The following is a 14,461-nucleotide window of genomic DNA, read 5'->3' as shown; positions in this document are numbered from 1 at the left end:
AAACTGCTGGCTGGAGACCCCTGACTTTCACCCTATCTCTCCCATGAAAACTTGCTTGCTGTCACTCTCTGCTTTGTTCTCTTTCCATGACCCACAGGGCAAGATCTTGTTCAGCTCACTGTGTCATGGGTCCCCTCAATTAAGAGCTGCAAGGAGTACGCCCAGGCTCTGCATACCCAAAGAACCCTTGGGTGGCAGTTGACACTGTCCTTGGGCCTGGTAGACACAGAATTTCCAATGATGAAGGCGCCCACTGAGGCCAAGATTTTCTCCTCTCAGTCTTTGTCATTTCCTCTATGGCTCTATCTATTTTGAGGTGAGAAGTTTAACCGAGAAGACTGCATGACATTCAAATTCAGATCAGATCAGATCAGATCAGTCGCTCAGTCGTGTCCGACTCTTTGTGACCCCATGAATTGCAGCACGCCAGGCCTCCCTGTCCATCACCAACTCCCGGAGTTCACTCAGACTCTCACCCATCAAGTCAGTGATGCCATCCAGCCATCTCATCCTCTGTCATCCCCTTCTCCTCCTGCCCCCAATCCCTCCCAGCATCAGAGTCTTTTCCGATGAGTCAACTCTTCGCATGAGATGGCCAAGGTACTGGAGTTTCAGCTTTAGCATCATTCCTTCCAAAGAAATCCCATGGTTGATCTCCTTCAGAATGGACTGGTTGGATCAGGGACTTGATTGGGTGAGTTTCTTCTCTGTAAGTCCTCCAGCCCAATTCCCTCCTTACACGTTCTTAATCCCAGTGTGGTTCTGGGACCATAACTGCATCAGGGGCCAAAACTGGGGGACTCTACAGCCTTCTCTATAGATTTTTGGCCTACCTCGCTGCACCCTGATGTTACACTGTGGGCGATCCCCTCCCTTCTGGGGGTCTCAAGCAGACTTTATCAACCCCAGAGCAGAGGCAGTAAGCGAGCACCTTTCTCAGCAGGCTTAGGACTCTCTGCCTAGGAGACAGCCCACTTCTCCCAAGATCCACCATCAGAAACTCCAACCTCCCCCACGTCATAGCTCTACACCTTCCCTTGTGTCCTTGATTTCTCTTCTATCCTGATCTCCAGATTTCTCAGACTGTCTCTTGATCCTTGAGCCTCCTTGCTGGTTAGGTGTTGCTTCTTTCACTTCTATAAAGTAATGTGGTCAGTCGCTAAGGCATGTCCAACCCTTTGTGGCCCCTTGGACTGAAGCCCACCTGGATCCTCTGTCCACGGGATTTCCCAGGCAACAATACTTGAGTGGATTACCATTGCCTTCTTTAGGGTACCTTCCCAATCCTGTGATTGAACCCACATCTCCTGCATTGCAGGCGGATTCTTAGCAAGGAGCCACTTCAGGAGTCCAACAAGGAGCCCTCTTCAATATCACAATGACAATACCCTGAGGGGAACTTTGGCCTAGTATTGTTATCACTGCCTTGTGGTACTCCAGTCCTACCTTTTGGCTCTGTGTTTTTTTCTTTTACTTCAGTCATAACCGTAAACTTTTTAGTGGGCTCAGAGCCTAGGTCTCATCCCTCCCTCTCTGAAGTCTTTAGGCCCTTGGATGCTGGTCAATTTTACTCCCACTGGCTTCTGTTCCTTTTCAAGACTAACCCAAGGGGCCTCCTCAGGCTCACCAATCAGGTAGATTTCAGGTGCTCACAGGGAACCCACTGTTGACACTGGGAGTGCACTAGAACAAATAACTCCCATTGGTCCCTGTCTTGTGACATCCTAACCCCAAAATGGGAGGCGAGGGCGGAAGTCCAATGCATCCAAATGTTCATGACCCTATTCCAAAATCCATGTCTAAAGAACTCCTTTTAACTCCTGTGAAAGTGCTCACACCCCTTTCAAAGTGCCTCCTTCTCCAACAGGAGACCGATGTTTTATATGATCAGCTTATTAGTCCACTTCCCCAAGAACCACAACCAGGAACTGCTACCTCCCCAGTTCTGAGGCGGGGACAGTCTGCCAGACCATCCTCCTCTAATGTACCATCTAGGCAGCTGGAGACCCAAGGCCCCCACAAATCAACTCATGGATTCTGACTTTGGCATACTTAATGATAGAGGTAGGGTTGAGGAGGCAAAAAAGATTCAAGGAATACAGCAAAAAGCATAATTACACAAAGTGACAGCTCAAACCCCTGCACCACCTTAGGGTTATTCTCCCTTAACAAAGCCAACGGCAGGGACAGAATCCAGGAAGCCTGGATCAGAGCCACTGTCTTGTGCACAAAGGATGGATCTTCCTACAGCCAGGGGGACGAATGCTCCCTGTTTGGGAAAAGTCCACCAGTACCCTACCCGATAGATGTACAAATGAGAGGGCCTCCAGAAGCATGACCGCAGTCCCTCCAGTCCTATAGGAGACTTGAGGCTGCCAAACCAAGCTAGCCGAGGGGACTGAAGACTGATGGAGCCTGGGAACCTCCATGGCTCCCAAAGGACATCTGCGCATTTCCCCAAAGGAGCCTCAGGTAACCCTTGATGTGGCAGGAAGGACAGTTATTTTATATGTGGGGCAGCTACCCAGTGCTGATTTCCATTGGCCCTCAGCCCTCCAATCCTCCATGATAATGGGGATGGAAGGAAGGTCCCAAACCAAGTGACCTGCCCCTCCCCTCAAGTCCTTGCTAGGAAAATTTACCTTTGATCATCAGTTTCTGATCATGTATGACTGCCCCCTCCTCTTCTTGGGAAGAAACTTGCTCACGAAATTCCACACAAGAGTCCAAGCTGGAGACCCTCATGGAGAAGACACCCAGCAAGAAAAATGACTGCTCTTGGCTGGGGAGCCTGCCTCCATATGACAGGGATAGAATAGCATAGGATACAGTTAGCTGTCCCAGGTGACTCGGTGGAAAAGTATGCACCTGCAATGCAGGAGACAAAGGTTCAATCCCTGGGTGTGGAACATCCCCTGGAGGAGGAAGTGGCTACCCATTCCAGTACTCCTGCCTGGAGAACCTGGAGTACTTCAGTTCATGGGGTTGCAGAGTCAGACATGAATGAGGGCCTGAGCACAGACAGACAGAGAGATGGGTATCTGTAGAAGTCTAGTAGGGGCCTAGAGATAGAGAAACCTAGGAACCTTTGGGAGACCAGAATAAGTTACTGATCACTCAAGAAATGTATCAAAAGGTCGTGAAAGGTAGCAGGCTTGCTTAAATATAAAACCGTAAATGAAACATGCCATATGCTCCAGTCCCACAGGTAAAAGAAGAATGTCACCACCCTTCTACTGATTTGAAGAAGTACTATGATAATCCGAGATTGACCTCATAGGGTCAGACACTCTCCTGCCCCAAACGAAGCGGGAGTGAGTTATGTAAGCCTGACCTCTATTCAAAGAAGGCAGTCTTTCCCCTTCGTTCACTTTCCTTTGATTATAAAAATGCAACCCACTTAATCCTCAGGGCAGAGCTCCATTACCTGCCTGCTTGCATTTCTTACAAGCGTCCTATATTAATACATCTATTTCTTGTCTAACACTTTCCCTTTCTGAATTCCTTCTGTGCTGAGACATATACACCTGAGCCTCCCAGTAAGTCCAGGCACTAGGACTAGGAGAATTAGAATCACTAGGAGAGTGATTCTAATTAAAATACCATGAATCAAGTCCCAAACAAGAATTTGGCTGGATTCAAGTCCTGGCCAGATGGGTTTCAGTCCCAGCCTTGTGGGCTCAAGTCCCAGCCTGAGGTGAATATTTTCAAACAGAGGAGGTCTCCATGCCACCCTGTCCAAATTTTTCAACTTTGGCCATTAAACTGGTTCACAGTGCTAGAACTAAAGTCAGTTTCTTCTGCATTTCTCTGCATCTAGTCTCCCAGTATCTTTCCCTTTTTGTGTACAAATCCAGACACTGTATGCCACGAATGCCTGCACTTTGTGTGCTTATAAAATTCAAACTGACAGTGCCTGCAGGGTTGGAATTGAAAAAAAAAAAAACACAGAAAAAAAATGGTCTAAAAATTATCTGGCTATCTTTAGAAAGGGGGCTTCCCTGGTGGCTCAGAGGGTAAAGAATTTCCCTGCAATGAAGGACACCCAGGTTTGATCCCTGGGTTGCAAAGGGCCCCTGGAGAAGGGAAAGGCAACCCATTCTAGTATTCTTGCCTCAGAAATCCTATGAACAGTGGTGCCTGGCCGTCTACAGTCAATGTTGTTGCAAAGAATCCGACAGGACTCAACAACAAGCTCCTAACACCTCTTCTCCTCCACTACTTCTTCTTGTGTTTGCCCCATTTTCCCACATTTTGGGAGAGGTCTTGTTGATGTCTGTTAGAAGAGAATCCTTCCTGCCCTACAGCTTCTAAAGTTTTTCCACTTTGGAAAGGATCTAGATTCAACATTTTCTTTATTTTATAGATGGAGAATTTGCATTTTGTTCCATGACTGTGGAGAAAGGACACACAAACTATCTCTTTGTTATTGTAATAACTGATTTATGGATTTGAAAAAAATTTTTAAATTATTACATAACAGCCCTTCCCACAGTCTTCTCATGATATTTTTAGTAAAATATAAATCACCTTTCACTGTCTGAGATGTTACTGTTGAATGAAAAGATGTCTGTGATACTAAGAATGTTGCATCCATTGCTGGCAAATGCCAGCAGGGTAAGATGACTTAACCACAAAGATCGCCAGCAGTTTCAATTATCCCCTGTATTCCTTTTGTTGCTGAAGTTAGTATGCTCCCCTTTTAGCAGATATGGTCTCTATCCTCTTTAGCCTTTTCCACTTCTTGTAACTCAGAGATTATCTCTTGCCTCTCTTTCTGTGTTTGCATAAGCATTTCCTCATTTCCTATTGTCTTTCTATAGCTCTGCATTGTATTTTAAACTACTGCCTCTACCAGAAGCATATTCTAATCAGGTGACTCAGTCAACTGCAATGGGCTTAGGAAGTCTGTCCTATAAGGAGAGAAAAGCTGGACACTAGCAACTGAACCATGAGTTGTATCCTCCCTGTTTATTTCAAACCCTTGGTTTTGAAATAATAGATCCATAAATTGTAAAAACAATTATGGGAAAGATTGAAGGCGGGAGAAGAAGGGGACGACAGAGGATGAGGTTTGTTGGACTCAATGGACATCAGTTTGAGTAAGCTCCAGGAATTGGTGATGGACAGGGAAGCCTGGCATACTTCACAAAGAGTCGGACACAACTGAGAGACTGAACTGAACTGAGTGATGGTGAACACCTTTTCATGGATGTGTTGGCCTTTTGTGTGTCTTCTTTGGAGAAATATCTATTCAGCTCTTTTACTTCTAAACAACAGATATGGCAAGGTGATGGGTGCCACCATTATGGTTACATTATAGTACCTGATGGCATTCCTTTGATCACAGACATTATTTTAGGAGATGTTATTTTGCTAGCGGATATGTTCTTACTTCCCTACCTACCTTGAATAAGAAACCTGTCAAGTTTGCTACTGCTAAGTCACTTCAGTCATGTCTGACTCTGTGCGACCCCATAGACAGCAGCCCACCAGGCTCCCCAGTCCCTTGGATTCTCCAGGCAAGAACACTGGAGTGGGTTGCCATTTCCTTCTCCAGTGCATGAAGGTGAAAAGTGAAATTGAAGTCACTCAGTCGTGTCCGACTCTTAGCGACCCCATGGACTGCAGCTTACCAGGCTCCTCCGCCCATGGGATTTTCCAGGCAAGAGTAATGGAGTGGGGTGCCATTGCCTTCTTCAAGTTTGGAACTACCTATAAAAAGGGCAATGTGTCATAGAACTGCAAGCTGAGGTTAGGAACAGAGAACTGCAAAAATTATTGTCATGAACAACTCTGTCCAAACATCTGCATTAAGAACCTTGACTGACCCCTAGCATGGTTTCTAGCAGCAACCTAAGGCCACATTCTAGGACAACTTGGCTACCCCTGAGTTCCTGTTTAGAAAATTTCAAGGCTACCAAAGGAATCAGTTCCAGCCAACATCTGACATAAGCCCCTCATCTTCCTTTACTGAGAGTGTCTATTTAAAAGAAAGAAAAAAAAAAAAAACCCTCACAATTACAAATCCTTCCTCTGTCCCTTTGAGATGTATGTATCTCCTACAACCCAGGAGTGTCTTTCTCGAGGACCTGAAAGCCCTTCCACTGAAATGTAACAGGAAGGAAGGGTAGAGCCTTTGTCTCCAGTTTCTGTGGGAAATGTGAAGTCAAACAACAGAAAGACCGACAGTTCAATTTTGAAAAATAAGTAAAGACTTGAAGAGATATTTCTACAAAAAAAGATAAACCAGTCACCAAAAAGTATATGAAAAGATGCTCAGGATCATTAGGAAAATGTATATAAGAACACAATGGGATACCGTTGGATCCCTCCTGTGTTGCTGGTAAGAATGCAAAATGGTTCAGCCTCTCTGGAAAAGTGTTTGGGAGTTCCTAAAATTTAAAGAAAAAAATTACCATAGGACCCAGCAGTTCTATTCCTAGGTATATAATTTACACAATTTAGAATTTGCAATCAAACAAATATTTGTACACAAATATTTAAAGATGCATTATTCATAAAAGCCTGAAACTGCAAACAATCCAAAATTTCTAACAACAGATAAACAAAATGTTGTATATTCTTAAAATGGAATAGGATTCAGTCATAAAGAGGAATGAAGTACTAATAACTAAGAGACCATGGATGAGCCTTGGAAACATTATGCTAAATGAAAAGGTCACATACTATATGAGACCATTTATATGAATTATCCAGGATAAGCAAATTCAAAGTGACAGAGTGCAGACTGATGCTTCCCAGGGACTAGGGAGTAGTGTGAATGAGAAGCAATTTTTTGAAGGGTAAGAGGTAAAGTAAGCAGATAGGGTAGGTGTTCCTGGAGAAAGAGAACTTGGCATGGCTTTCCTGACATAAGAGATGCCATTTTTGGCCTAAGTCTTTTTGTGATTGAAGCCTCTGGACAATGTTTGCCCTTGAACAGACATCAGTAATAATGAACTTAAGGAAACAAAAGAATGCAACAATGAGTGACTGTTATCAGGCAGGAGTAGTACCAGTACCAAAGGTAATAAATCAGTTGTAAAGATGCCCAGTTCTTTCAAGGATAAACATTAGCCAGAAGCACATCCTTCACCTGTTTTGCAGAATTCAAGCCCCCCTCAAGTGATCAACCTCAAGATCAACTGGAACCGAAGGAATGGTGATTTTATCTTTTTTGATCTTCGTGACTTCAATCACCTGTAAAGCTTGGACTCCATTGACCTTTGTGTCAACTCTATGCTGAACTCTCTGCTGCTCAAGCCCCTTCATGAATATGTATGTACCCTTAGCTTAAAATTTTCCCAATTTTGCTGTCCAGGGAAACACTGCTTTGGGAACGATCCCCGCTGTTCTCCTTACTTGCTGCAAGAAATAAATCCTTCCTTCTCCTGCTCTTTGACTGGGCTGTGTCATTTGGCTCAACACTCACCAAGAGGTGAACATAGTTGTCCAGTCAGTAGAAGTTACTTCATGGAATGAAGGATATGTTGAAATAAGACAGAAGTGGTGACTGTACAACACTGTGAATGAACTAATGGCACAAAATTATTTGCTTTAAAATGGCATCGGAATATATATACATATGAATTATATTTTTAATATATAATATTCTGTATAATGCATAATATAATCAAATGATTGATTCCACTATGTGTGTGTGTGTGTGTGTGTGTGTGGTGTGTGTACTGTTGTAGTTTATTCGCTCAGTCATGTCCAACTCTTTGTGAACCCTTGGACCATAGCCTACCAGGCTCCTCTGTCCGTGTAGTTTCTCATGCCAGAATACTGGAGTGGGTTGCTATTTCTGACTCCAGGGGATCTTCCCAACCCAGGGAGCGAACCTGCATCTCCTACAAATCTCCTGCACTGCAGGTGGATTCTTCACCTCTGAGCCACCAGGGAATAACTAGAGAATTAGCATTCTACTGACCCTAATGAAGTAATGGATAAGGGTGAAATGAAGATCCTCATCAAGTGTCAGTACCACCACAAAGTAGAAAACAAACACTACATATCTCTAATGGACACAACTTTGTCTCAGGAGTGATTAGTCAATAAACAAATGAATACATAAATAAACTTTAAATTTAACAAGCTGTTTCCTATAATTTTGAGGATTATTGATGCTGAGTTTCAAGTCTACTAAGTTCATTGTTTTATTCTCCAAAGTGTTGTTTATGATTGTTTTTATTTTAAGTATCATGACTTTAAATTTTAAAACTGAAGTAAAATGGGACAGCATTTAGAAACCTATACATCACTAAATTGAAAATGTAGTCCAAACCCACAGTACCATCAAAATGTCCATGACAAGCCAGATTTGGTGGCCCATTACACCAAATGGTCAGGGAGAAACTAATCACCATCTTCCTTGAATTCTTCTAAATCATACAAAAAGACAGAAAATGGATCAACCATTTTAACAGGGTCGCCGTCCTTGACACAAAGTCCAGGTAAGAATGTCCCAATAAAGGAATACTTGAGCAAAGATCACTCTCACACAGCCATGTGATTAAATGAAGAAATAGGCTGTGTCTAAGGAACATGACTAGCACCTAAAGAGCAGAAACTGCAACAAGGAACACACAGATATCATATTAGGAAAAAACTGACAACTGGAAACCACTGCATTTATAGAAAAAGGAGAAAATGCATTTGTAAAGGGAAAGAACAGGTTTTTTTGTTGTATTTTCAATACTGTTGACAACATATGTATGAGTTTTTCTTTGTTTTTCACACACAAACCAATTCTCTAACACCAGCTGAGTATCTACCATGATTCAATTTGTTTCTGACAGTATCTACCTGGAGTTAGCATCACATCTCACAATTTAAGGGCTCATTCCCACAAGAGTGCCTTACACTTAGTCAAATCCAGGTCTCCTGTAATTCTGACTGACTGGCTTTAAATGGGGGTTACCACAAACCATTCCCAGGGTTGAATACTTTTCTGAATCAGCTCAAAGTACTCAAGGAAACAGTTGACTTATTAAATGATTGGTTTATCATAAACCATCTGACTCCCCAACAGCCAAATGGACAAGATGTTTGGAGTGAGGTGTGGGAAAGGGGTGCAAAGCTCTCAGACCCTGTCCAGCACCACCACCCTCACATCTCCTACGTGTGTTCAGCAAACTGGAATCTCTCCAAACTGTCTTATTAGGATTCATTTGGAGGTTTCATTCCATAACCATAATTAATTAAGTCATTTGTTGTTGCTTTTTACTTGCTAACTCGTGTCTGACTCTTTTGTGAACACATGGACTGTTGTCCACTAGGCTCCTCTGTCCATAGGACTTCTCAGGCAAGAATACTGAGTTAGGTTGCCATTTCCTCTTCCAGAGGAACTTCCCGACCCAGAGATCAAACCTGCATCTCCTGCAATGGCATGTGGATTCTTTATGGTTGAGCCACTGGGGAACCCCCATGGAATGTAGGAAGAATTCCCAATAAAGGAAGAAACAACACATGGATATGTGGTACCATCTCCGCTATTCGACAAAAATTTTCCTGCTTTCCCATGTGAATATCTCAGAAACCATCACTCCCATCCTCACAATGAGAAAAAACCTGAACAAACAGAAAATCAAAAACTCTTCCTAGGATCTATTAGAAAATTGAAGTTACAGGGAAAACCACAGCCACCCCAAACTGAAGATCTAGGCAAATAAAGGGAATCACAGCTCGTCAGCAGCAGAATGTCCTAGATCTAGGAATGAGGAGAAAATTCCAAGCGAGGCTTCAACAATACATGAATTTCCAGACGTTCAAGCTGGTTTTAGAAAAGGCAGAGGAACCAGTGATCAAATTGCCAACATCTGCTGGATCATCAAAAAAGCAAGAGAGTTCCAGAAAAACATCTATTTTCATTTTATTGACTATGCCAAAACCTTTGACTGTGTGGATCACAATAAACTGTGGAAAATTCTGAAAGAGATGGGAATATCAGACCACCTGACCTGCCTCTTGAGAAATCTGTAAGCAGGTTAGAAAGCAGCAGTTAGAACTGGACATGGAACAACAGATTGACTCCAAATAGAAAAAGGAGAAAATCAAGGCCGTATATTGTCACCCTGCTTATTTAACTTCTATGCAGAGTACATCATGAGGAATGCTGGGCTGGAGGAAGCACAAGCTGGAATCAAGATTGCCAGGAGAAATAACACTAACCTCAGATATGCAGATGACACCACCCTTATGGCAGAAAGTGAAGAAGAACTAAAGAGCCTCTTGATGAAAGTGAAAGAGAAGACTGAATAAGTTGGCTTAAAACTCAACATTCAGAAAACTAAGATCATGGCATCCTGCCCATCACTTCGGCAAATAGATGGGGAAATAGTGGAAACAGTGATGGACTTTATTTTTTGGGGCTACAAAATCACTACAGATGGTGACTGCAGCCATGAAATTAAAAGAAGCTTACTCCTTGGAAGAAAAGGTATGATCAACCTAGACAGCATATTAAAAAGCAAGACGTTACTGTGCCAACAAAGGTCCATCTAGTCAAGGCTATGCTTTTTCCACTAGTCATGTGTGGATGTGAGAGTTGGACTGTAAAGAAAGCTGAGCACTGAAGAATTGATGCTTTTGAACTGTGGTGTTGGAGAAGACTCTTGAGAGTCCCTTGGACTGCAAGGAGGTCCAACCAGTCCATCCTAAAGGAAATCAGTCCTTAATATTCATTGGAAGGACTGATGTTGAAGCTGAAAATCCAATACTTTAGCTACCTGATACAAAGAGCTGACTCTGTTGAAAAGACCCTGAGGCTGACAAAGATTGAGGGCATGAGGAGAAGGGGACGACAGAGGATGAAATGGTTGGATGACATCTAGGAAGCTCAGAGAATACCAAGCAGGATAAACAGAAAAAAAAAAAAAATCTAAACTTTGGCATATCACACTCAAACTTCAGAAAACCAAAAGAAAACATAATTCTTGAGGAACACTACAGGAAAAAAAAAAAAGAACTTGCTATAGAAGAACAAGAGTAACAATTACCTAAGATTTCTCTTCATGAACAATGCTATCAAGAAAAGACTAGAATTAACGTTTCAATTCACTGAAAGAAAAAACAAAACACTACTACCAACCCAGAATTTAGTAGCAAGGGGGAAAAATCCTTCAACAATAATGAAAAACAAAGACTTTATATAACAAACAAAGACTGATGGAAATTGTAAGTAGCAGAACTACTCTGCAAGAAATGCTAAAAGAAATTCTTCTGGGAAAAGGAAAATGATGTAGGTCAGGAAATCTGGCCTATGTAAAAAACGGTACAGAGTTAGAGAAAGAACAAATGAAGTTAAAATAAACCTTTGTATTATCTCCAATTAATCAAAAAGATAACTATTTATTGAAAACAATAATAAACAAACAATGCATCTAGTGATTATACCTTATGGATAAAAAAAAATGGCAGAAATAGTTGAAAGGCCAGGAGAGGAGGAACTGGGAAACAAGATACTTGCACCAACTGTGAAGCTGCATGGTGTTATTTAAAAGAGGATTTGAATGAGTTGCAAATGTATCATGCAAACTCTACAAAAAACAGTAAAAAAAAATTTTTTTTTAATTTTTAAACATATAACTGATCTCCCAAGAGGACAGAAAATGAAATAATGTTAAATCTTCATTCAAAAGTAGACAAGGCAGAAAAACAGCAGAATATTAAAACAACAACAACAACAAAGAATAAATTCAATGAACAGAAAACAGATATGAATATGGTCAATGTTAAACAAACTCTGCATAATCACTTGTAATGTGAATGGTATTTAAAAGGTAGAGATTGATGAAAATAAATTAAAACAACAAAAATATACCAACCCCTATGTTGTCCATCTTTATTTTGGGCTTTCCTAGAGGCTCAGATGGTACAGAATCCACATGCCTTGCAGGACACCAAGGTTCGATACCTGGGTTGGGAAGATTCCCTGGAGTAGGGCATGGCAGCCCACTCCAGTACTCTTGCCTGTAGAATCCCCATGGACTGGGGAGTCTGGCAGGCTATGGTCCATGGGCTCCAAAGAGTCAGACATGACTGAGCGACTAAGCACATGGGATCTATAAGAAACCCAATCTAAATTCAAAGACATGAATAGATTAAAAGTAAAGCGATAGAGAAAACTATGCAATGCTAATATGAGTGGTAAAAAAAAAAAAAAACTGTACTCACTGAATCTATTTCTGGTAAAGCAGTATTCAAACAAGAAAATCAGGAATAAAAATGCGCATTACTTAAAGATTAAGTGGTCAACACTCAAAGAAATCATAGCAAACTTGAAGGTGTATGTACCTAAAGAAGCTTTGTTAAAATAAAATACCCAGAGCAAACATTGATGTGGCAGATATACTCTCACAGGAGATATCAACACATGTCTTTTACTAATTGACAGATTCAGTAGGCAGAAAATCAGTAAGGTGCAGTTGAACTGAAAAGTAACAACCATTAAAGAGATCTAAATGACATTTACAGAATATTGAATGACAGCAGGAAACACATTCTTTTCAACTTCACATGAAACATACATCAAGAGAGATCACAGTCTAAGCCATAAAATGTACATCATCAAATTTAAAACATACAAATAATACTGAGAATTCTCTCATGTGATGGAAATAAACTAGAAATTGATAACAAAAAGACAGCAGGAAAACTAAAGATTATTTGCAGACTAAACAATAAACATCTAAATAACACATGGGCCAAAGAGAAATTCTAATGAGAAATTTTAAAATATTTTTACAAAATGAAAACAAAATTACAACTTATCAGAAGTTGTGTGATACAGCAAAATCAGTAAAGAGGTATACACAGCATTGAGTGCCTATAACAAAAAAAAAACCCTACAATTAATAACTTAAGCTTCTATATTAGTAAATTTGTGAAAGAAAAGAAAAAGCAGAGGAAGAATAAATCAAAGCAGAAACCAATGACACTGAAAAAAGGAAGGTAATGCAGAAAAAGAACAAAGCCCAAAGAAGTTTCTTTCAAGATACAAAATAAAAAGAAGATACAATTCTCCCCAGGCTAAAGAAGAACAAAGAGAGAAAACACAAATTAAATTACTAATAGAAATGAAGGAGGGGCCATTACTACTGATTCCATGGACATTAAAAGGATGAGTGAATATTATAAACAACTCTGTGCCTACAAAAAGGAAAGGTTCCATTGAGAAACTGTTTGAAGGTATAACTTAGCCCCACGTTCACAAAGAAAAATAGATACTCTGAATTGGTCTGTATCTATTAAAGAAATTTAATCTATAACTAATAAGCTTCCAGTAAACACAGTAACAGACCCAGATGTTTCCACTGATGAATTCTAACAAAAATTTAAGGAAGAAATGATAACAATTCTCTACAATCTCTCCCAGAAAATAGAAGCAAAAGGAACACCTCCTAATTCCTTTTCTGTGAGGTGAGTATTACACTCAAATATCAAAATCAGATGAAGAAATGAAGAGAAAATTGAGCACAATACCTCTCATGAACATAGAAGCAAAATCCCCAATAAAATATAAGAAAAGAAACCTAACAATCCATAGAAGGAATTACATACTATATCTAAATAGGCTGCATTTCAGATGTGCAACATTTGAAAATCAGTAATCATAAATCATAATAACAATAGTCTAAGGAAGATAATCACAAGATGAGATCAACAGATGAAGGAAAAAATCATCTGATAAAATCCAACACCCATTCATCATAAAAATTCTCAGTAAACTAGATACAGACAGGCATTTCCTCAGCTTCATATAAAACATCTAAAAAGAAATACAGGTAAAACATCATACTTTATAGTGAGAAGACAGATGCTGTCACACTAAGGTGAGGAACAAGGCGAGGATATCCCTTCTCACCATGCCTATTCAACACTGTACTGAAAGTCCTAGCCAATGCAATGAGATAAGAGAAGGAAGCAAAAGATACAGATATTTGGAAGGGAAAAATGGAATTACAATCATTAACAAGAAAACTCCTGGCATTAATAAGCCAGGAGTATATGTTATTAAGGTTAATATATTATCAATATATAACTACTATATAATTAATATATTAATAAAGTTAATACATAATAGTCAATTCTTTTCCAATAAAGAGATGGAACTTTCAATTGAAAACCTAACACCATTTACATTATCACCAAAATATATTAGAAATAATTCTTTAAAAAATATGTATAAGATTTACATGAGAAAAACTCATAAACTGCACTGAAAAAAATTAAAGATCTAAATAAATAGACACGTCATGTTCATAGATAGGGAGATGCTATATTGTTGAGATGTCACTTATTGCCAACTTAACCTAGGCACTTAATGCAATTCTGTTCAAAATTCCAGCAAGTTAGCTTCTGGATAGCAGCCAACAATTTAAATTTTATGTCAAAAATGAAATGATCCATAATACCCACTGAAGTCAATATTAAAGGTCAAAGTTAGAGAATTGAT

This window comes from Bos javanicus, chromosome X (assembly GCF_032452875.1).
Source record: "Bos javanicus breed banteng chromosome X, ARS-OSU_banteng_1.0, whole genome shotgun sequence".
Taxonomy (NCBI): domain Eukaryota; kingdom Metazoa; phylum Chordata; class Mammalia; order Artiodactyla; family Bovidae; genus Bos; species Bos javanicus.
The sequence above is the reverse complement of the archived record's forward strand: the minus strand, read 5'-3'. Positions refer to the sequence as shown.